Here is a 21,341-nt window from a genome sequence, read left to right as displayed (position 1 = left end):
ATACCTTTATGTGTGTATTTAAGTTAGCACGTAGTATGTGTGGGGTACAAGGTGGGGCCAGGACAAATAAGAATTGGGCACGGGCCCCATCTGACCCCCCCCTCCCCCCCACTTCCCAATCCCCCTCTCAACACGCCAGTGACTGGCAGGAAAAAGATTAGGAGGAGAAAATTGGTGAACGGCCAATCGGGTTTGTTTGCGTTTTGAATGAGGATCAGTCTATGCAAATCTTTAGCCAGAACAAACTGTGGACGTTGTGTAAGATGTTTACTGACCGTGTTGAAATGTCACCGTTGCGCAGAGGTCCAAAAGAGAGGTCAGTCTGTAGACCTTCCTGCATGGGTCGGGTCCTGCAAATACAACAGACAAACTCGCAGAGCGCTCGTTTACGGGGTACAGAGTTAACAAGAGGTCGGAGAGCCATTCTGCAGCTGCCATTTGTGCGTGAAACAAGGACGTAAGTTTCTTCTGATCTTAACATCTCTTGCTGCAAACATCTTTCGAATAAATAACCCTGTGTAATGAAGCGAGGCAATTCATCAGTCATGTTACTAGGGACTGGTGTATAACGATAACCCGACTTAAAGACAATTTGGGAATGTGCACTGTGTCATAGAATTTCGGTCAATTATTTTGGAAGATTTGTATATTGTTGTTCTTATTATCATGAACAAGATATGTGCAAAGGAATGCGCTGGAGGTGTACAAAGCATTTGAAAGCACATTATAACTTCTGTTCATGGCTCGAAATCAAGATAGAGGTAACGTTAGTCTGAAAACGCAAAACCCTTCAGGTTCCGAGGTCCTCGCAGCAGAGTAGATCGCGTGGATCTGGTTCAATGGCTGGCAAGAATAGAAGCTATGGAAGAATTGTTTTTGAACATTCGCAGATTATGAGTAATGTATGTATCCACTGAAGCTACCTGCAATGTGTAACGTTTAATGCTAAGTACATGAGCTTGAATGACGTCAGTAGATGCATTACTTTCCCAGCTGAGAGTGGCAGTCGACATTTACTTTCGACGAATGTATCTCTGTCATTTGTCATAAGCGCCTAGGTTTGAACATCTGCAGCCCCCTCATTTTGTAGCGGAAAAATAGCATTCTGCATTACAATGTGGGTGTATTTAGATGTGGTAAAAGGGATTTAAAAGAGAGCATGGCAAAAGAAGGGTTAGAAAAGCCATTGAGCAGAAGTATTGAACACAGGGCATTGACAATAGCCCAGGCAATGCGTCCCTGGGCACCAGGCATAGTCAGTTATGTTATAGTGCCCAGCGGGTAATGTGGAGAAGGAGGCTTGGTAACTCTGTTCGATATTCAGTGCTCGCTAGTTTTTTATTTCTTTATTTCTTTATGCGTTTTTATATAGCGCAGACTTTACCCGAAGGCGTCAGAGCGCTTCACAAAAGGAACAGAAAATTATAAATGAACAAATTACAAAAGCAGACGATAAGTTACATGAGGTAAAAGTGACAATTGTGAGCAAACAAAATACATGAGGTAGCAAACAGTGCAAAACAGGAGGAGAGAGTGACAAGTGTGCAGGTTACAAGAGAAAACAAAGTACATTTAGAGGTAATATACTGCAATATATGCTAGACACAGAGGCACAAGAACAAACGTTACGTAGGCAATGGTGGCACTTGTGCAAGTATCAAAAGCAAACAAAATGTGAGAGGTAGCAAACAGTGTGTTACAAGAGAAAAGTGGCGTGTGCATGTTATAAAAGAGAACCAAACACAGATACAAGGATAATACTGCAATAAATGGCATACACTCCAACCACACAAACGCACTGGGAAGGCACTTCCATAGTCATGGAGAATAGAGTTTTCAGTGATGGGAGGTCTTCCTTCAGATAATAGAGAGGGCGTGAATTACTTTAGGAGGTGTCTTTGGAGAAGGAGAACTTTGAGGTCCGTTTTGAAGACCTGGGAGGAGGTGGTGGTCCAGAGCTGAGGCGGAAGTGAGTTCCATATTCTCACCGCATTGCCTCAAAAGGATTGGGCCATCGATCTTTCCTTCTTGCAAGTGGAAGGTTCAAGCAGTAGATTCTCTGCATTACGTGAAGGTCTAGAGCCTCCAGAGAGTTTCAGCTTGTTCGCCAGGTAGCGAGGGGAGGAGGAGTGCAAGGCTTTGTGGGTGATACAGGCAGTCTTGTAGATAGCTCTAGCCTCGATGGGAAGCCAGCGGAGGGTGGATAACATCGGTGTGATGTGGTCGCTTCTTTTGGCCCCATAAATTAAACGAGCTGCTGAATGGAGAACAGATCTAAGGGGGGACAAGTGGGATTTGGGAAGGCCAGTAAGAAGAGAATTGCAGTAGTCCAGTCTGGAGAGGACCAGCGATTGCACCAGGGTTTTAAGGTCCTGCTCCGGGAAAAAGTGACGAATTCCCCAAAGAAGGGCAATTGGTATCGAGCAGACTTTGCAATGGAATTGATGTGGGAGATTAGATTGAGTTTTTTGTCGAGTATGACACCAGGGGATTTTGCGCTGTCGACAATGATGGGTTTATTGTTAAGTAGATTCATCTGATCCATCCATGATTGAACCGGGGAGGAGAGAGTGAGGAGGAGAGGAGGAGGAATTCAGTTTTGGAATCAGAATTAGTTGATGAGTTGACATCCAGTTTGGAATGGAGTCGAGAGTGGAGCTTAGGATGGAGAGATCGTGAGTGGAGGCGACCTTGAGGTAGATTTGAGTGTCATCTGCATAGAGATGATAGTGGATCCCGGATTTACTTAGGAGATTTCCCAGTGGTTTTAAATAGAGATTGAACAACGTGGGTGCAAGTGTAGAGCTTTGAGGAACACCTTGACCTACCGCCACAGGAGATTAAAGACTGTTCTCTATTTTGATCATTTGGGATCTATCTGAGAGGAAGGAGGCAAACCATTTAAGCACTGTGCCCTCCAAGCCCATTCTCTGTTGAAGAGTGTTGAGGAGGGTGTTGTGATTGACAGTGTCAAAGGCTGCAGAAAGGTCAAGGAGAATTAGAAGACAGGACCCCCCGAATCGGGTATCCTCAGCGCGTAATGAACCACTTGCAGTAGGGCTGTTTCAGTGCTGCAGTTTTGGATGAAGCTGGACTGACAATTGTCAAGAAGATCATTGTCCTTGATATGACGAGAGAGTTGTTTCGCTACACATCTTTCTGTGATCTTCACAAGAAAGGGTAGATTAGTGATGGGGCGGAAGTTGTTGAGGTCTTTCGCATCAGCTGTGGGTTTTTTAAGCAGAGGGGTGACCTGCCCAGTTTTGAAGGAGACAGGAAGGGAGCCTTGACAAAGGGAGAGGTTGACCAGAGTGGTCCAATAGGAAAGGGAATGGGTGTTGTAGAAGTCAATGGCAATGGCACTGGGGATGGGGTCCAGAGAATGGTTGGAGGGCTTTGTTTCGCGGATGCACTTGAGGAGGTCATCTTAAGAGATGGGGTCAAAGTTCTGCCAAATGGCTGAGGATTTGCGCTCCTCTGGAGGGGTAGGATGAGCGACCTGATCCACAAGTGATTTCACTTTTTCATCAAAGAATATAGCGAAATCCACTGCTTGCTTTGTAGAATCCTCCAACTTGGAGGTTGGGGGGAGCTGTTAGGAATCTTGATGAGATTGAATAGTTTTTTGGCTCTATTTTTGGCTGAGTCAAGAAGGGTTTTGAAGTGCGATGCTTTCCCAAGGAAGATGTGCTTGTGGTACTTGGATCTTGCTTAGCAAAGCATGGCCAAATTATCTGTGGAGGGCACTTGCCTCCATTGTTTCTTCAGGAGTCTTAGCTGCTTCCTTTCTTCATGGAGGGATTTGTTGAACCAAGGAGCTGAGGGAGTGGGCCTAATCTTTTTGCTTTTGAGTGGAGCGACGTTATTGATTTCGGCTGCAAGGACTGTGAGGCATTGGGAGGTGAGTTCGTCAACATCTAGGTTCGGGTCTAGCCTTGGAAGTGATAACAAAGCTGATTCACAGAGGGGTCCGACATCAATATTTTTTGCATCACGGAACCAGGAGGTAGCCCTCTTAGGTTGACCAAGGGTTATAGAGTGTGATAGGTGAAGAGAGAATGGGATGAGGAGGTGGTCGGACCAGTCTACATGAATGGGGGTAGTGATAGACAGCATGCCTGCTTTAGAAATAACAAGGTCCAGGATTGAGCCCTTAGAGTGTGTTGATTCTGTGCAGTGTTGGATAAGATCGTTTGCAAAGAGGAAGGTGGCCAGCGAGTTCGCCAAAGAGTCATGCGGTACGCCCCAGTGGAGATTGAAGTCACCCACGAAGGTCTGATTGTCACTTCGCGAATATTGGTCGCTGATTAAGTCAGTGAGTTCCTCCATAAATGAAGAGCCACTACCAGGCGGGCGGTAAATGACATGGAATCTGAGGGGTTAGCGGTGGTGCAATTGAAGCTCAAGAGAAAGGCATTCAAAGGTGTGGAAGGAGCTGATAGGAGAAGCCTTAAGTTGAAGGGAGTTTCTAAAGATGACTACAACACCTCCCCCAATGTTGACAGTTCTGTCATTCCTAAATATAGAATAGTCTGTGGGTAATAGGAGCTCAAACATAGAGTGAGAGGGATCTTTGAACCAGGTCTCTGTGAGGAAGAACATGGCAATATTGTAAAAGGTGATGGTATCGGAGATTTCAAGTTTGTGTTTTACTGCAGATCTGCAGTTGTGGAGCAGACAACGCAGCTCTGTCAAGACTGTTTTGGTGACGGGGCACTTGGGCTCTGAAGAGTGATCGGGATATTGTACTTATGCGGGGGTGCTTGGGAGTGTTTAGGTGGCTGCCTGGTTCTGACAGAAGAGATTGTTGGAATAGGGTATATAGTAGGGTTACTAGGGGATGCAGGTTGAAGAAGGATGGCGTTCAAGGGCTTGTGTAAGTTAACGAAGTTTGCGGACGACAGGTTGAGCTTGGCTGTATTGGGGTGAGTGGGTGGGGTGCATCTCATGGAAAGTTAGGAAGGAGTAGAGCTGCATGGAAAGGTGGAAATCTTGGAGCTTAAAAGTTAAATGGCAGCTACAAGCTGGGAGATGGAGGTAATAAGAGAGCCTAGCTTATTTTCCAGAGAGAGTAACGCAGAGCACGGAAGGTTGGGTGGCTCGATGGAAACAGGAGGGGGTGGAATTGGTGGTGAAAAGGGAGAGGTGGGGGGACAGGAGGTGAGTTGGGGTATGGGGTTCAAGAGTGGGGAGAGGTGAGAGCGGGAGTTGGTGAATCGGAGGTGAAGGGAGAGTTGTCTTTGTTGGTGTTGCAATAGGGAGAGGAATTCAGGATATATTTAGGAGGAGATGGGTGCAGAACAAGGCGGTAAGGTGGAAGGAGAGAGGAGGACTGTGTGGAGTCATGGGAAAGTAGGAGGTTTGGGAGGAAAAGAGGTGAAGTGGTTGTAGAGGTCCTGTCAGCTAGGAGAGGTGGTGGTGAGGGAACAGGCATCTGGTAGAGTGAGGGGGGTTGAGAGAAAGGGAAGTTGAGGAAAGGAAGTGGTTCTGCTGGGCCCGAGGGAGGGAAATGGAAAGGTTTACCAAGTGGGGAAAGGGAGTGGTACAGCATTGCTGGAGGAGAGAGATGCAGTGGGTTTGTGGAGAAATCAGGGTAAATAACGAGGGGAGGAGGGGGTAGAAAAGAGGGGGGAGGGAGGAATAAGGGGAGCGTAGGGAAAGTTAACTGGGGGAGAAGGTTGGAGGAGAGGTTGCCTGAAAAGGGGAGTGACAGGAAGGAATATGGGGGAGGAGAAGAGATTGGAGTACCGGGATGGTGCAGAATGGACGAGAAATGTATTAGCTAGACGTAAGGCTGAAGTGATGCGGGGGGCATCTTGTTAGGGGGGAGGAATAGGAGAGGAGGACATGTGGGAGGGGGAAGGAGGAGGGCCGACCTGTGCTTCTCGAGAGTGCAGCCAATGAGAGTGAAGGGGGTCAGGGGAGGAGAGAGGGAGTAATGGGTGGAGCTAGAAGGAGAGTCAGGGGAAAACCCGGTCGCAGAGGAGGGGAGTAGGGAGGGGAAGAGGTGGTCAAAGAGCGAGAGACAGGTGTCTTTGCCTTGGATCATGACAGTACCATTGTTATAGAGTGAGATAGTGAGGTAGCCCTTGAAACACGCAGAGGGGGACATTTTTAGTTGTTTCCCATGAGGGAATTGTATAAGCTGGTGGACCAAGAGGGGGTGTCGTGAGGGAAGATGAAATCGTTTTTGAGCCCCCCAAAGCGACCATTGTAAAATTGATCAACAAAGAGGCAATCCGGGAAACGTTCAATAGTGTTATGCTTCAAACGTTTTATTGCAGCTTTCGTTTGGTTGGGAGGATAATTGAATTTGTATCAATTACTTCCATCCTTAACTCGAATGGTGGTCATGTTGGAAAAGTGAGGCGGAGGAGGGTAGGGGGATATGAGAAGGGTGTTACTGGGAAAGCGGTGGTGAGGAGAAGTAAGGGGGCAAAAAGGGGGCACATATTCCAGATGTTGGGTGAAGATATCAGAACTAATGTGCCGTCCGGGAAGTGAGGTGGGTATTTGTTGGGCCCTTCATCTAGGGGTTCATGATGCCACCTGGCACTAGATAATATTTACGAGGGAATTGGTTACATATGATAGGACCAACTTGACCACTTTCAGAACCTTCAGAAAGCAAATATAGTTGAAGTAGAACAGAATATAAATGAGCACCCAGTAACCATTGGTGAACACTGTACTTATTCCAGCCGGTTAACAGAACCACATTCGGCACCAACCGCATTGTACGCCCATGATCTCAACAGACTACTATTGGACCCTAAGCTCCTGAGAATCACTAACGTTAGGGTGGAGCAAAATCTGACTAGCAAAATCTAAATATGCACAACAACCTCGTCATCTTAAGACCACCTGTAGAGGTATTCAGAACAGTGTGCGGAAATCATATTACATGAAAAACAATTCCTAGTACCACATATACGTACAAGGGCCTGGTGCCCTACAAACCTCGCAGTCTCCCTGGCCAACTGGCCCTGAATCCATAGTGTCAATGTTGCTGCCAATGCAGCGGGAGTCCTAACTCAATCAGAACTGTCCCCACAGATAAAGTTGCCTAAATGGCACTACTAGCCGTGCATCTGTAAAAAGCCCTAAACGGTGCAGCTGGCACTATTTATTTATTTATTTATAATTACACTTGATTAAGCGCGCAGCTACCCGGAGGTTTCCCGGCGCTAAAGTAGACACAAGGTAAGGAGACAGAAAGGCAGAAGCTTACATATCAAATAGCCAGGTCTTGATACCCTTACGGAAGGTCAGAAAACACCTTTCCGATCGAAGAAATAAAGGTAAGGAGTTCCAAAGAGAGGGGGCTAGCAAAGAAAAAGACCGACCACCCATTTTGGCTCTCCTGATTCGCGGTACTTTCACTTTATTTTGGGTAGAGGACCTGAGTGCGCGAGATGGAACATAACGCTGCACTAAAACAGATAGATAGTTGGGGGCTGTTCCAGTCAAGATTTTGTGCATGAGACACAACGCCTTAAATTTAGTCCTGTTCTCAATACGCAGCCAATGCAGGTTGCGCATGTGAGACGAGGTCGAAGTTCTAACAGGAAGGTTACAAATAAGGCGAACCGCCATATTTTGTACCACCTGGTATTTCCTAGTTACCTCCTTACTGGCACCCAAGAGTAAGATGTTCCCGTAGTCCAGGCGTGAGATGACAAGCGCCTGGACTACCGTCCTCAGGGTGTCAGCAGGCAGCATCCACCTAATTTTCCTCAGCCACCTAATGATGTTGGTACAGGTGGCGGATACTTTCACTACATGCTGCTTAAAGGACAGTTGGTTGTCGAGGAGGACTCCAAGATTACGAGCATTCGTAGTTGGAGTAGGAAGAGGACCCATCTCCGGAGGCCAGTGCTGTGGGCCCCATAACGAAATATCTTGACCAAACAGAAGCAATTCCGTCTTGTCCCCGTTTAATTTTAATTTATGATCATGCATCCATGCAGATATTTGTCGGAGTCCATTTTGAAGAGACGAGGAAGAAGAATTTTTGTTGGCGGAGAGTGAATAGATGACTTGCGTGTCATCAGCGTAGGAGTAAATCGTGAGACCTACCTGCTCTGCCAAAAAGGCCAGGGGTCTCACGTATAAATTAAAAAAAAGGGGACTGAGAATGGACCCTTGTGGAACACCGTGTTTAGAAGGAAGGATGGATGAAGCAGAAGTGGGAGAGAACACTTGAAAAGTGCGATCAAGGAGAAAATTAGCAATCCAGGCCAGGGCCGAGCCACCGACACCCATAGATTTCAAGGTGGACAACAAGATGGAGTGGGAGACGGTGTCAAATGCGGCACTCAAATCAAGTAATATGAGTGCCACTGACTCCCCATTGTCCACCTTTTGTCTAATGGATTCTGATACTCCAAGGAGCGTGGTTTCAGTTGAAAAACCAGCCCTAAACCCGGATTGAGAGTCGTGAAGAAAATTAGAAGTTTCAACATAAGAAGAAAGTAATGAATTAACGTGTTTCTCCAAAATTTTGGAAAAGCATGAAAGCAAAGAGATGGGGCGGAAGTTCGATGGGATATTAGGATCAGCATTGGCCTTTTTTAATAGTGGAACCACCATAGCATGCTTCCATTCATTGGGGACAATAGCTTCAGATAACGACGCATTCAGAATTTTTGAAATCATTTGAAGCAAAGCTGGATCTAAGGATCTCAAGACTTGTGGGGGCATTGGATCGAGAGGGGAGCCAGATTTAATATCTTGAAGATATTTTTTTAAGAGTGTAGGAGAAATGGGGTCCCAGACGAGCAGAGGAGGACAAGCGGAAGACGAACCAAGATTAGTATCAAGGGTGGGGATGCATGCAGTAGGAGCGGAGTGAGTAGACACCGCAGAATTAGAATTAAAAGTAGCATAGATTTTATCAATTTTTTCAACGAAAAAATTGGCCAAAACCTCACATTGATCAGTATCTAGACAAGGGTCTTTAGGTGCCGTGGACGCACCAGAGAGCTCTTTAACAATTTTAAAGAGCGCCTTAGGTCTGTTTTGTGCCGTTAGAATAGAAGTACTGGCAAAATTGGCTCTGGCGGCGTCACAAGACAAATGATAGGCTTTAAGGGCTGCCTTGTATTTTATTTTATGGTCAGCGTTGTACTTGGAACGCCAAATGCGTTCCAGTTTTTTACAATATGATTTTTCTTGACGAAGCGCGTCCGTAAACCAAGGTGCTGGCGGATGAAGAATTTGAGGTTTATTTTTTTGCGCTGGAAGACAGGTGTCTAAGGCCGTTGTCAACCATCGTCTGATAATGGGTAAGTCCTTAGTTGCTATACTGGAAAGCGCAGGTTTATCCTTAATAAGAGTGAGGTTAAGATTGTCAATATCTAAATGCTTCCAGTTCCTACTAGCTTTATGAGGGAGAGCATGAATCGAGGGTTTTACCATCTCAATTGTAATTGAGAAATCTACAACGAAGTGATCTGACCAAGTGACTGGTGTCGAGGATTGATAGGCGATGCCATCAAGATTCGAAATAATGGGATCTAAAAGATTGCCCGCTATGTGAGTAGAATCAAAGTTGTGCAAATGGAGGTCTAAAGCTGCCAGGTCCTGTAAGAGGCGTGCAGCGATGGCACACGATTCAGAATTGAAATGAATATTTAAATCGCCAATAATAATAAAGTTGGTTGATTGCGCCAGAAATGGGGAGATGAATTCTGGGAAAGAGGAAGCCCAGTTACTGGCGGAACCTGGTGGACGATAGATCAGCGTCCCCGTTAGGGTAAATTGAGGGGAGAGTAAGAGCTTGAACAAACCCGCCTCACAATTTGGGAGGTCGAGATCATCCCATTTACAGGAGAATTCTCTCCTGAAAATGATAGCAATCCCCCCACCATCTTTAAGAACACGGTTACGCCCGACATAGGTGTAACCAGCGGGAAGAGCCATGGCGATGTCCGGGCCAGAGGTATCCGTTAACCAGGTTTCGGTGACAAACATGGCAGCTGGACTGTCGGTCTCCAGCTGCGCAGCTGTAAAAAGCCTAAACGGTGCAGCTGCAACTACTTGCTGCGCAGCTGTAAAAAGGTCTAAACGGTGCAGCTCGCACTGCTTGCTGCGCAGCTGTAAAAAGGCCTAAACGGTGAAGCTGGCACTACTTGCTGCGCAGCTGTAAAAGGCCTAAACGGTGCAGCTGGCACTACTTTCTGCGCAGCTGTAAAAGGCCTAAACGGTGCAGCTGGCACTACTTGCTGCACAGCTGTAGCTTAAGTATTTCATGAGCGCCTCTTCCAATGGTTTATTAGGAAATGAAATTAAAATCGCACTGTAAGTTGTACCATTTAACCAAATTCCACAGGTGTTGCAGAGAAAGACGCCAAAACGCTGTAGAAAGTCAGGTGTGTTACTTTGCTTGCCGGCTCGGTGCATTTGAGGGGTGAATACATTTGCATTTTACCACTTTCGACAATTTGCTTTTGAAGCAGGAGGCTGGGCTGGAGGGAGTGACATTTGGGAGACAAAAAACAGAGTTTGAGGTGACCTTGAACAACAATCTGAAAGGAAACCGAGAGGGATGGAAAAACCCACTGAAAGGGGGGGGCCTGGGGCAGTGGTGGGGTCCTTCCCCTTTTGGTGATCCCTTCTCTTGAGCTTTCGTCCAGTATCGTTTTCCCGAGTTTCGTTTTCTTCCTCACGTGGCCAAGTTTCATTTCTCATTCTTCTCCCTCTTATCACTGGGGTGGGGGAGGGTTGGGAGCGGTGCACATCCCCAAGGCTGCTACTAACATGGTTTTTTCGTGTATGTTACTCTCCCCATATGCAGAGCAAATCAATTTAATTGATGTCGCCTTCAGGGGAAGAAAGACGGCGATTTCGGGCGCGGCTGGCAATCGAGGTGGCGGCCCCCATGTAGCGCATTCAGTTTCGATTAGTCCCCGCAAGTGGTGCACAGTGCCGTCTATAAAGCGCCTACAGCAGCGCTTGTTGTGACAGAGATGACAGCATGGGGGAAGATTTCACTCAATGCTCACTGCATCCTACGAGTTTTGGTCTTGGCTCACTTTAAACGAAACAATGTGCCAGAAATCGGTGTTTTAAGAAGGAATGCCCAATTAAATGACTACATTACAACTGCTCTTTCAACTCTCGGGTCAGAGGGGGTAGTTATACTTTACTACGTAAACATACAGGTGCCCCAGTGCACCTCCCAGTTGCACAGGTGTCTCTACAAGTACCTCCCAGCACTCACCCAGGTCAGCAGGTACCCACAAAGCTCGTTCTTGTCCAGACTCATGACCCAGATCAAAAAAACGCTCCTGGTGCACTGAATCCGTGGCTCCTGCTACCCTGCTCCGCTCCTGTTCTTAAATATAGCGCCTCCCTGACAGCTCAGCTGCTGCTCACCAGCAGTGTCCTGTATCCGCGCGAGCCCTGTATCTGCTGTTCCTGTATCCACAGGTACCCTTCATTAACAGGCTCCCATCACCAGCAGTCTCCTGTATCCGCGGATCCCAGTTATCCGACTGGGACGCCAACTGTACCAACAGGTCCCCCCTGCATCCAGTGTCGCTGGATTCCGGGTGTCCACGGGCTCCTTTATCTTGTCCCCCCTGTATACAGGGGCCTTCTCACTCGTAAGGTTTTTGTTCACAGGGGTCTGAAACCTCTGCACCCGCACGTCCTGCGCAGAAACGAATCCCAGCAGTAAGTACTTGCAGCTCTGCCGTGTTCGGTTCCTTGTATCGTGCCTGCTACCCGTATCCGCAGGCCCTTGGCGCCACAAGCCCCTGTCCCCCGCAGATCTCCGTCGCTGCTGCTCCCCTGTAGCCTCAGATTAACTCACGCACCAACAGGGCGGGTCAGCGCTTGCTACCCCATAACAAGTGCAGGCCGTGCCCTGCCATGTATAAGGGCGTTGTTACTGGGAGCGCCTTGGCCAAAGGCCCATGGGTTCATGGAAACTGGGGACAGCTCATGTCTGAAGACCAACCCATGCCAAGCGCCTAGAGGCCACGAGCACTAAGTGTTAGGGCAGTTACTGCAGGCCAGACTTGCAGGTAATGTAGGCAACATACCATTACAAAACCTATCAAATACACCGGAAACAACTATCACATTTTTTTGTCGTTCTCTAGTAATTATTATACATTTGTTAAAAAAAACACAGGTAATATCACTGATGATCTAATTGTGAGATGTCATCAGTGATGTCATTAATTACACAATTTGTGATGTCAACAGTTGTGGCAATTTCTTACAACTTTTGGGTAGCAGTGGGAACTGGTGGGTTAAAGATCCTCATCTTCCATAACGTAAATTTCAACTATTTTTAGGGTTTGTGCTGTGTTGACTGATTCACAAAGTGATTCAAGCTCGTAAGGTAGCTGTACAAGAACAAACGGTAAGGTTTACAACTGATATAATTTCGTTGAAGATGGTCTAGCAGCTGCAAAACAATGTACACCCATGTAATATTACCCCATGACAGAACAATGTTATGAAGGATTATATACGACTGCAGAGGCGGGACTTTCAAAGCGTGTTCAGCCTTAAAAATGGTACATTTTTCGGCATCTACTAGCTTCTCCCTGACCCTTTCCCACCCTGGAAATGGTCAGAGATGTATTTATCCCTGGCAAGAGCTGGAGTAAGTCACTAGGATGGAAAGCAGAGTCAAACATTCCCAAATCCTCTGTGGTGTAGGGGAAGTGGGTCTCTGTGTGGAAAATATTCCCCCTCAGGAGAATAAAAAAGAAAAATAAAGCTTGCCACTGCATGATGTCACTGACCTTTCAACAAGTGTCATTTTACCCTATGCACAAGGCCTTGCAGATCAATTGTACACTTTGCAAAACCACAAAAAATGGTCTTGCACAAGAATTTCCCGGAATGAATGAAAACTTGCAAATCTGATGCAACTTTCCAAGCATCCTTTGGGAAAGTTATGTGGACTGTGAACAAGCACTAAATCTGAATCCAAACTCATGAGCAACTTTCAGCTCTGATCTATGACTTATTTTGGTGAATCGGACCCTCAGGGGCACATTCTCAAGGATCTGTCGCCGCGTTATCAGCACTTTATCGCAGCCTAAGTTGGGATAAAACGAACGCCCCATTCACAAGCTGGTGATAACAGCCCATATCACAAGTTTACCAGCGTTAGCAGCCACAAAAAACATTGCCACAGATGACCCCGGCAACTATCGCTTATGAGATGCAGAGTAGACGTTCCTAACGCAGAGACAACACCACACCTCAGCATTCTCAACAACCAGCCAGATAAGAGCCCAAAACATGCGATAAGACGCATTTGCTACAGGAAAGTAACACCTGCTCAGACTTGGTGCAAAGTCAGACGACAACCTGCACCACAAAAGGGAGCCCAGCCCACAGCCACACCTGAAGGGCCACAGATGCCATGGAGCCACTGATCATGTGGACCGGACACCCAAGAGGGCCACAACACCCACCGCCTCCACACCCAGGATCCATCCCCCGGGCACTAACCCCCGGCTCCCCCCACTTCCCCCAGACCAAGATACTGCATATCAATGGCACGAAACCAAGAACAAAAGCACCCGCCTGATGTTGCACAATTACAACAATCAACAATCAACATACATGTGAGTACAGAAAACCTGATTCATACATTCACCATTGAAAGTCCAAACAAAATATCACATCCTGATTTGTCCCCAAACAACTATTTTGAAGAGTCATGGTGGGGCATCCTTGGACTATCTGTGAGACAATATCCAAGATAAGAAGGTGTGTCAGGCACTCATCAAAGGACAGCGAGAGAGAGAGAGAAAGAAAGAGAGAGACTGAACAAGGAGCACAAGGCCAGTCGGGCCCTTGGCTCATTCAAACATGCTAACTGCTGCATGTGTTTCGTAATTGTTGCACCCCAAATCACAGGCCAGGCATCAAAATCTGCATGAAGACCACAGCACATTTAAGAAATGCAAGCAGTAGTCAGACTAAAATTAGGAATGAAAGCTCCTTTGTCTCAACACACAAGGCGAAAGGACAACCAAACCCCCGACCTTGAATGCGCCTGGCACACCCTGCATGAGATACCATACCAGCGTCCGACGACTCCCACGCCACGAACTGCGCTAATGAAAGACCTTCACACACCTGTCCCTGCACGAGCTACAGCTGCAAGGGATGCCCTTGACAGATTGGTTAAAAACAACCCATACATCCAAACGGTACACAGACATAATATCGACTCCAAAATATCGTTTGGACATAATATTGACTCCAAAATATTGTTTGGAGAAAATATCGACAGGACAGAATATCGACAGCCAAAATATCGTTTTTAAGGTAAGTGAAGTAATATCGTTTTTAAGGTAAGTGAAGTAATATCGTTTTTATTTTTAGGGTTCAGGGTCAGTTTTCAGTTTTTGGGCAAAGGGGTATTTTTAGGGTTCAGGGTCAGTTTTCAGTTTTTGGGTAAAGGGGTATTTTTAGGGTTCAGGGTCAGTTTTCAGTTTTTGGGTAAAGGGGTATTTTTAGGGTTCAGGGTCAGTTTTCAGTTTTTGGGTAAAGGGGTATTTTTAGGGTTCAGGGTCAGTTTTCAGTTTTTGGGTAAAGGGGTATTTTTAGGGTTCAGGGTCAGTTTTCAGTTTTTGGGTATTATTTTATTATATTTTATTACTATATATATATGTTTAATAAATATGAAATAAAAAAATATTTATTTAACTTTCATTAATTATTTAATTATTATAAGTTAATTTAAGTAATTTTAAGTATATTTTAGTAATTAATTATTAATATTAATTTAATTTAACACTGTTTTTAGTAAATACGATATTTTTTACAACTATATTTTTGTAAACGATATTTTTAACTCGATATTTTTGTACTTACCTGTTTGTAGATAGAAACTCGATATTTTGACTGTCGATATTTTCTCAACGATATTTTTGATGGTCGATATTCTTTCAGTCAATATTCTTTCAGTGATCCATCCAAACACTGCACACACATACGACTCATTGCCCAGAGCTGTGGCATATCATCCACAGAACTGCCACCGGTCTGAGGATTGCCGGTGCTACGAGACCAACAAACGCAATGGCAGGCAATCCCTGGCACATACACAACCCCAGTCACGTGGAACTGTACCGTGCACAAATGCTGCTCCTGTTGGGCTCACTGCCAACGGCAGTGTTGCAAATCAGTTTCCATCTGAGTTTCCAATTTGCCTACATCACCTGCATCCAGCCCTGCTTCCACTGTCGATCATGCACATTCAAGTGACCCATGGAGGTCTGCCTATCCAATGCAACGGTTGCTGAATTGGATTATGACCTAACAGTGCGCCCCCTGTTGGCTCACAAACATGAGTGTCACCGGGATACCCGTGCATGGGATGCACTGTTCTTTGGCGTATATGCTGGCAGTTGTGCATTGGAGATTACACAATCCTCGTGTGCAGTGACCACATCGGGGCGTTTCCCTATTGGGCTGTGGTGCGGATTGGTGAAACGGCGTGGACTGAGCACATCTGCCTGGATCAGTTAATGGATTGGCTCACCCCGGTGTTCTTTGAACCCGACAACGACGTACTATTGGAACAGATTGCCCATGAAGATGCGCCCGCATTCATGGACGAGTAACTATTTTCCTGCAGCTACATCGGAATGTCAGCCACAGCACAGGTACCAACACCTTGTGGCATCGTGAGGAATGCTTACTTATGCCACCACAACAGTTGACATGTCTTTCTTCGTCTGAAATCAGAATGCATGTTGGTGGAACTACACGTGTGCACACACACCTTTGCAAGGTGATGCAGTTCCATGGTCGGAGCAGCACAGCATCATTTGGCAAGTTCCCAATTCAGACATACTGCTGGGGGGAGAGTACACACATGGCTATGTAGCACAGCATGTGACCTTGTCTGACCCTTTCACCTTCTCACGGTCAGCAGAGCAGTCAGTCAACGCTGTCTGTTGGTACAGCACTAAGCAGATCCCATGTGCTGTGAGTCCTTTCCCCTCACATGGGGCAATGAGCAGACTGCAAACATCACATGACTCATCCAGCAAGGCAAGGTGGGCTGAAACCGTTGCCATCCGTAATGATTTTGTGTACAGTTTTTGCCTCCCCATTTCTTGCACCTGGACATGTTCCAATGCTGCATGTAAGTGTCTTAAGCATTTCCCTGCATACTGTGGCCCTTGCCTTGCCCGTACTGACACGTACATGCCAATAAAGTCTACGCAACTTAACAGGTGTCTAACTGTGATGAGTGTTGATTAGATTGACAAATCGTGTGCCATATTGAGCATCGTCCCTACACAGGGAGGGACTGGCTGACACCTGTACAATGAGGGTGGGTACCTTTTGACACCTCCACCTTTGTGAGCCAGACATTGTGGTGGGATAGTTGCTAGCAGACCTGTGCACTTATGTGCCTTCAGCAATGTGAGTATGGTGTCCAAACTCTGGCCATGTGGAGCAATGTTAGACATCAAAACTGAATGTGTCCACACAGATGTGTGTGAGTAGGTATGCGAAGTGACGTTATGTTCTCACATGTGATGGAGGACACCACTTCCGAACAGCTACCAATTTTTTTATTTCTGCACACAGCCCTATTTAATACATGGACATATGCCTAAGTTGGGGGGTTGCAAGATTGTTGTTCATGTGCAATGAGGCCACAGCTAGTTCACACCTTCACAGTCATCTAATTGGCCGTGTGCAGGGCTGGACTGGCCATAGCGGGCACCGGGCAATCCCCCGGTGCGCCGCAAGGGTGGGGGCTGGTTTTGGTCCCCCGAGTGGGATGGGGGGGCCGGCCGAGCACTTTACCAGGGATGGTTGTGGTTTCCAGTCCGGCCCTGGCCATGTGGCTCAGGGTGAAACATGTGCATTGATATAATTTACCAGGGTGTACCTTCTTGTGCAATCAATGTCCCTGCATACATCCATACTTTCATACTTGAGTGAACATAGACATTACACATCTGTGTGATTTCAAATGTTTTATTCACATTCTGGTGAATGCCGGAGCTGGAGCTGTGCATGGCCTTGCCAAGCTCACATTACACGGTAGCCTAGTGGTGGGATAACCAGAGTCCTTTGGGGATTGAAAAGTGAATTGGAAGAGGAAGAGTGCAGTCCACAGCAGGAATGCTGTGTAATTGGCAACCAGTGAAGACATGGAAGTCCATGTCGGGGTCCAGGTGAATGTCGCTGAGTGTTCCGGGGGTCAGTGGGAGGTGTTGTCCCAAAGGATGATGAATACGCCAGAACCAGGCAGGGACAGGTCGTATGGCGGGGATGGATGCTACTACCTCCTTACTCACACAGTAATTGCCATCCACATCTTACTCCTCTGATTCTTCTTCTGTGTCCGGTGTGTGTGGTGCTGTAATGGCTGCATCACTGTGTGCCACTGACACATCAGGGTTTGAAGGTGATAGGGGTGCATCACTGTGTGCCACTGACACATCAGGGTGTGAAGGTGATAGGGCTGCATCACTGTGTGCCACTTACACATCAGGGTGCAAAGGTGATAGGGCTGCATCACTGTGTGCTACTGACACATCCTGGTTTGAAGGTGATAGTGCTGCATCACTGTATGCTACTGACACATCAGGGGTTGGAGGTGTGCGTGTCGAAGTTTCCGCTGCAGTTATCTGGGACAGACTCAGTGGCAGCAATAGCAAGATGAGGAACTGCAAGGCATGGAAGATCCCAGGTACATCTCGCTGGTGTTCAGCTGTGGCAGCCATACTTCCAGCCTGCATCTGCTCCATGGTCTCCATTGTCCTGCGCATCTGTGCCAACTCTGTCCTGTCCTCGCTTGCGCCTGTATGACTAGACAGTTCTTGTATCTGAGTAATGGCCCCAGCGATGTCAGCCAAGGATTGTCGGGATTCGGGAAGCATAGTGCGCACAGTGGATGTCCGTTAGGGACTGTAAGTGGTCCCTGATTGGACTCAAACACCCACGAATGGCATCAAGTTTGGCTGCCACAAGCTCAAAACCCACCGGCAGCTGATCAGACATCTCCACCTGGCAACCCAACACATGGCGCTGGAATTCCATGTTATGTTCGGGGGGGGTCCTGGGAGTCAGCTGTGGTGGTGTGTGTGTCCTGCTGTGTGGTCTGTGCCAGGGGTGGGGTCACCTCGAGGCAGCTGGGTTGCACTGCTTCTAGGGGTGGGGTGGTGAGGCTGTTCATTAGCCGTTGGAGGGTGTCTGAGCATATGTGCAGGTTGTCCTCTTCATCATCGCTGATGAGATTTGTGGTCTGCCCTGCAGTAGGTGTTGAGTGTCCCTCTGCAATGTAAAGGGGAGATGCAGGTTAACAGAGTGTCCCATGTATGTTGACGCTTTGTGGATGTTTTACATTCAGACTGCATGACAATGTACATTGTGACAGTTTTGGTGGAACTGGCTATTTGATGGCAGACAGTGGGAATTTTGACTACACGATGGATGTGTGGTTGTACTCGTACATTATCACCACACAGTGTCAGGCAATGCCAGATGTGAGTGGCAGGTTTCTACGTACAAGCTGAACCTTTTGTATCCTCTGTCCTGTGGTGTAGGTGTTGCACTTTGTACCACATTGCCATGTTGATGTGTTGTGATTGCTATGTGTGAGTGCCCCTGCAGCTCAGATTTTGCGGCCCCTTATCCCTTTGAGGCGGTGTACCTTTGAATTGTGTGATTTTCGGGGGCTGAAATGATTGTGACTTGGGTCATTTGTGCTCTTGGACAGATTTTGTGGTCTTGAGCATTGTTTGTCTGCTGATGTGTAATGGACGTCATGGGTTGTAGGAGCACATAGATGTTGTTGAGTGTGACATGCTCCTTTATGGATGTGATCCACACTGGGCCACCTCAATGTCTAATCGTGCACAGTGTAATGTATTTTGACTGCAGCCATGCTATCGGTCATGCAGTTTCACTTGCATAGTCAGGGTGGCTCACACAGCAACTGCCTTTTTGATTCTTCACATGTGCATGCGTAGGTTGTGTCATTGGTGATATGGAGGGGGCCCATATGTGCACATACTGGACAGGGTCCTACTTGGTGTTTCTATGTGTGCTGCAGTATGTCAAGGGTATCAGGGACATAATCCACTCTCATTGTGCATGTGCAGTGTGCTACACATGTTTGTGCATATGTGCCATTGTGCCCATCTCCCCCCGCACCCCCAGTCCCTGGTCGTTACTCACCCTGTTGCTGTTGGGTCAGTTCATATTGTGCTGTGTCCAGACCCCTAACTCCTGCCACCGTCTCCACACTGGTCACTGTGGCCATCGTTTCCTCCAGCTCGTCCAGCTCCTCCTGTGGCGCAGGACTCCCACCTCCATTCGCCGTTGCTGCCTTCCTGTTGGTGGTGAGTTTCTGTTTGGTCTGGCTTTGCACATCATGCCAGCACCTCTTGACCTCCTCCATTGCCCTCCTCGACACTCCGACTGCATTGACATTGTTGATGATGATCTGCCTTATTTCTGTTTGGGTATCCAGTGCCTCAGTGGACGTGACGAACAGCTGTTGGTAGTGTTCTGTCACCTCTGTGATGATGATCCGGTCTTCCTGCGGCTGAACCCCATCTTCCTCTTCCTCTTCTCCTTGCCCTTCCCCGAACAGGGGGGTCCTCCATGGGGCTTGTGGGGTTCGGGTTGTCCTCTGCACTCGGTCTGGGTGCATCTATGGTGCTACGCAGTTCGATTTGGTTTTATTGTTTTTTTATAGTGCATTTTTCCGCATGTCGCGTGGGAATTGCAGGCCTGTTGCTGGTTGTCGCTGATTTTTGTATCGCGTTTTTGGGCATCGCAAGTTTTTAGGCGCTCATGTTTCGCATTTTCTGTACATCGCGTTGATTTTTATGTGGTCATTTGGCAAGTTATCCTGTTACTATCGCATCGTGCCGCCGGGTTGGGAATTGGACGTTAAGACGGTGTTATTTTTTCGCGGTAGACTGTAATATACAAAGTTGCGTTAAGTTAATTTTGCGATGGTCATCACACGTTCTTACGTTCTTAAGAATATCTCCCTCAGTGTTTCAGTAACTCAGTTTTTTTGAAAGAACATACTCTATGCTTCAACTCAACTGTATATATATATATATATATATTACCTACTGGCGGTCGCCAGTAGGTATATATAGTTAGGATTTTTTCTCTATGGGATTTTTTAAAATTCTATGTCTAATAACTTTGGCGTTTGTGGACGGAATTGGCTGAAATTTTCAGGAAAATGGAACATTTTGTTTCTGAGCAGCCCCTGAAAATTTGGGGGGGTTCGTCAAGGGGGGGCCGAGAAAAAAGGGGGGTCCCAAAACGCGTTTTTCCCATGTTAATTTCCATAGGGCGGTTGGACTCACTTTTAGCTCGAACGGCTGAATGGATTTGCACGAAACTTGGCAAAATTGTAGGGACTGGTAGCCCGATGTGCCTTTGCTAGGTCTCAATATATGTGCTCCAGTGGATTTTGAGAAATTAACGTTCAAAAAAAAGATATATATCTGTGACAGCGCTCCGGGCAGCGCTCCGCTTCGCGTATTTTTCGCGTTACGGAGCTTTGCGAAGCGAAGCTGATTGGTTCTCCAGCGTCTGTAAACATTCCAAACAGTCCGTAGCGGCCGCCATCTTGTCTCTCGGTAGGATCGAGAGACAAGAGGAGGCCAAAGCGAAGGGGCAAATGACCATAAGGGGGCATAGTAGATCCTCCCTGACCCCCTAGGTTTGATGTGGAGGTTTTAAAAGGGCCCCGCGGGGCAAAAAAAAAAAAAAACACGTTTTTTTGGGTGGGGTGCGCCTGGTTAGCGTAACGGGAAGTGGACTGGGGAGCGTACTACAAGGAAACAAGAATGATTGACTTTTAACTTATTGTATGTTTATAGACTTTTTTTTACTTTTTTTTCTGCTGAGTGACGTCTCGGCCTATCTCCACGGGATGCAGTCCCTACCATCTCGGCGTTTAAGCCCAGGGGGACCGGTAGTGTGGGAGAGATAACGTCTGTTAACGTTCGATTCGAAGGAAATCAGGAAGTGTTGAAAAACATTGTCTGCGCCATCTTGCCTTTTTTCAAATGCCACACTTTTGTCGCGCACGGCAGCCATTTTAGATGCCTTGACCAGACCCACTCTCTGCACGCTGTCGATCCTTAGCATGGCTCCCCACCCTCGCAAGCATCTCCCCCAGGCACTGGTCACCCCGCTCTCTGTCTTATGCATGGGCAATAAACCTCCCCCCATCTGCGCTGCTCTTCCCTGAGAATCACACTCTGTGCCCGCCCGACACCTCCCTTTCACCCTATTCACTACCGCACCCTCTGACACTCCTCTTCCTCTGTGTCCGATTGTCCAGGCCGGTCCCA

General features: G+C 47.2%; 1 protein-coding gene across 2 annotated transcripts in view; it reads left to right on the top strand.

Annotated features, from left to right (window-relative positions):
- The first annotated feature begins 317 nt into the window (after positions 1–317).
- LOC144818001 (complement component C6-like) overlaps positions 318–21,341 on the top strand; it is a 909,016-nt gene continuing 887,992 nt past the window's right edge. For both annotated transcript variants that reach the window (XM_078675007.1, XM_078675006.1), the window contains exon 1: positions 318–457. The gene's annotated coding sequence lies outside the window, so the exon portion shown is untranslated. The remainder of the gene's footprint in view (positions 458–21,341) is intronic.

Source organism: Lissotriton helveticus, chromosome 2_1 (assembly GCF_964261635.1).
Source record: "Lissotriton helveticus chromosome 2_1, aLisHel1.1, whole genome shotgun sequence".
NCBI classification, from domain to species: Eukaryota; Metazoa; Chordata; class Amphibia; order Caudata; family Salamandridae; genus Lissotriton; species Lissotriton helveticus.
This window is presented reverse-complemented; position numbering and strand designations above follow the sequence as displayed.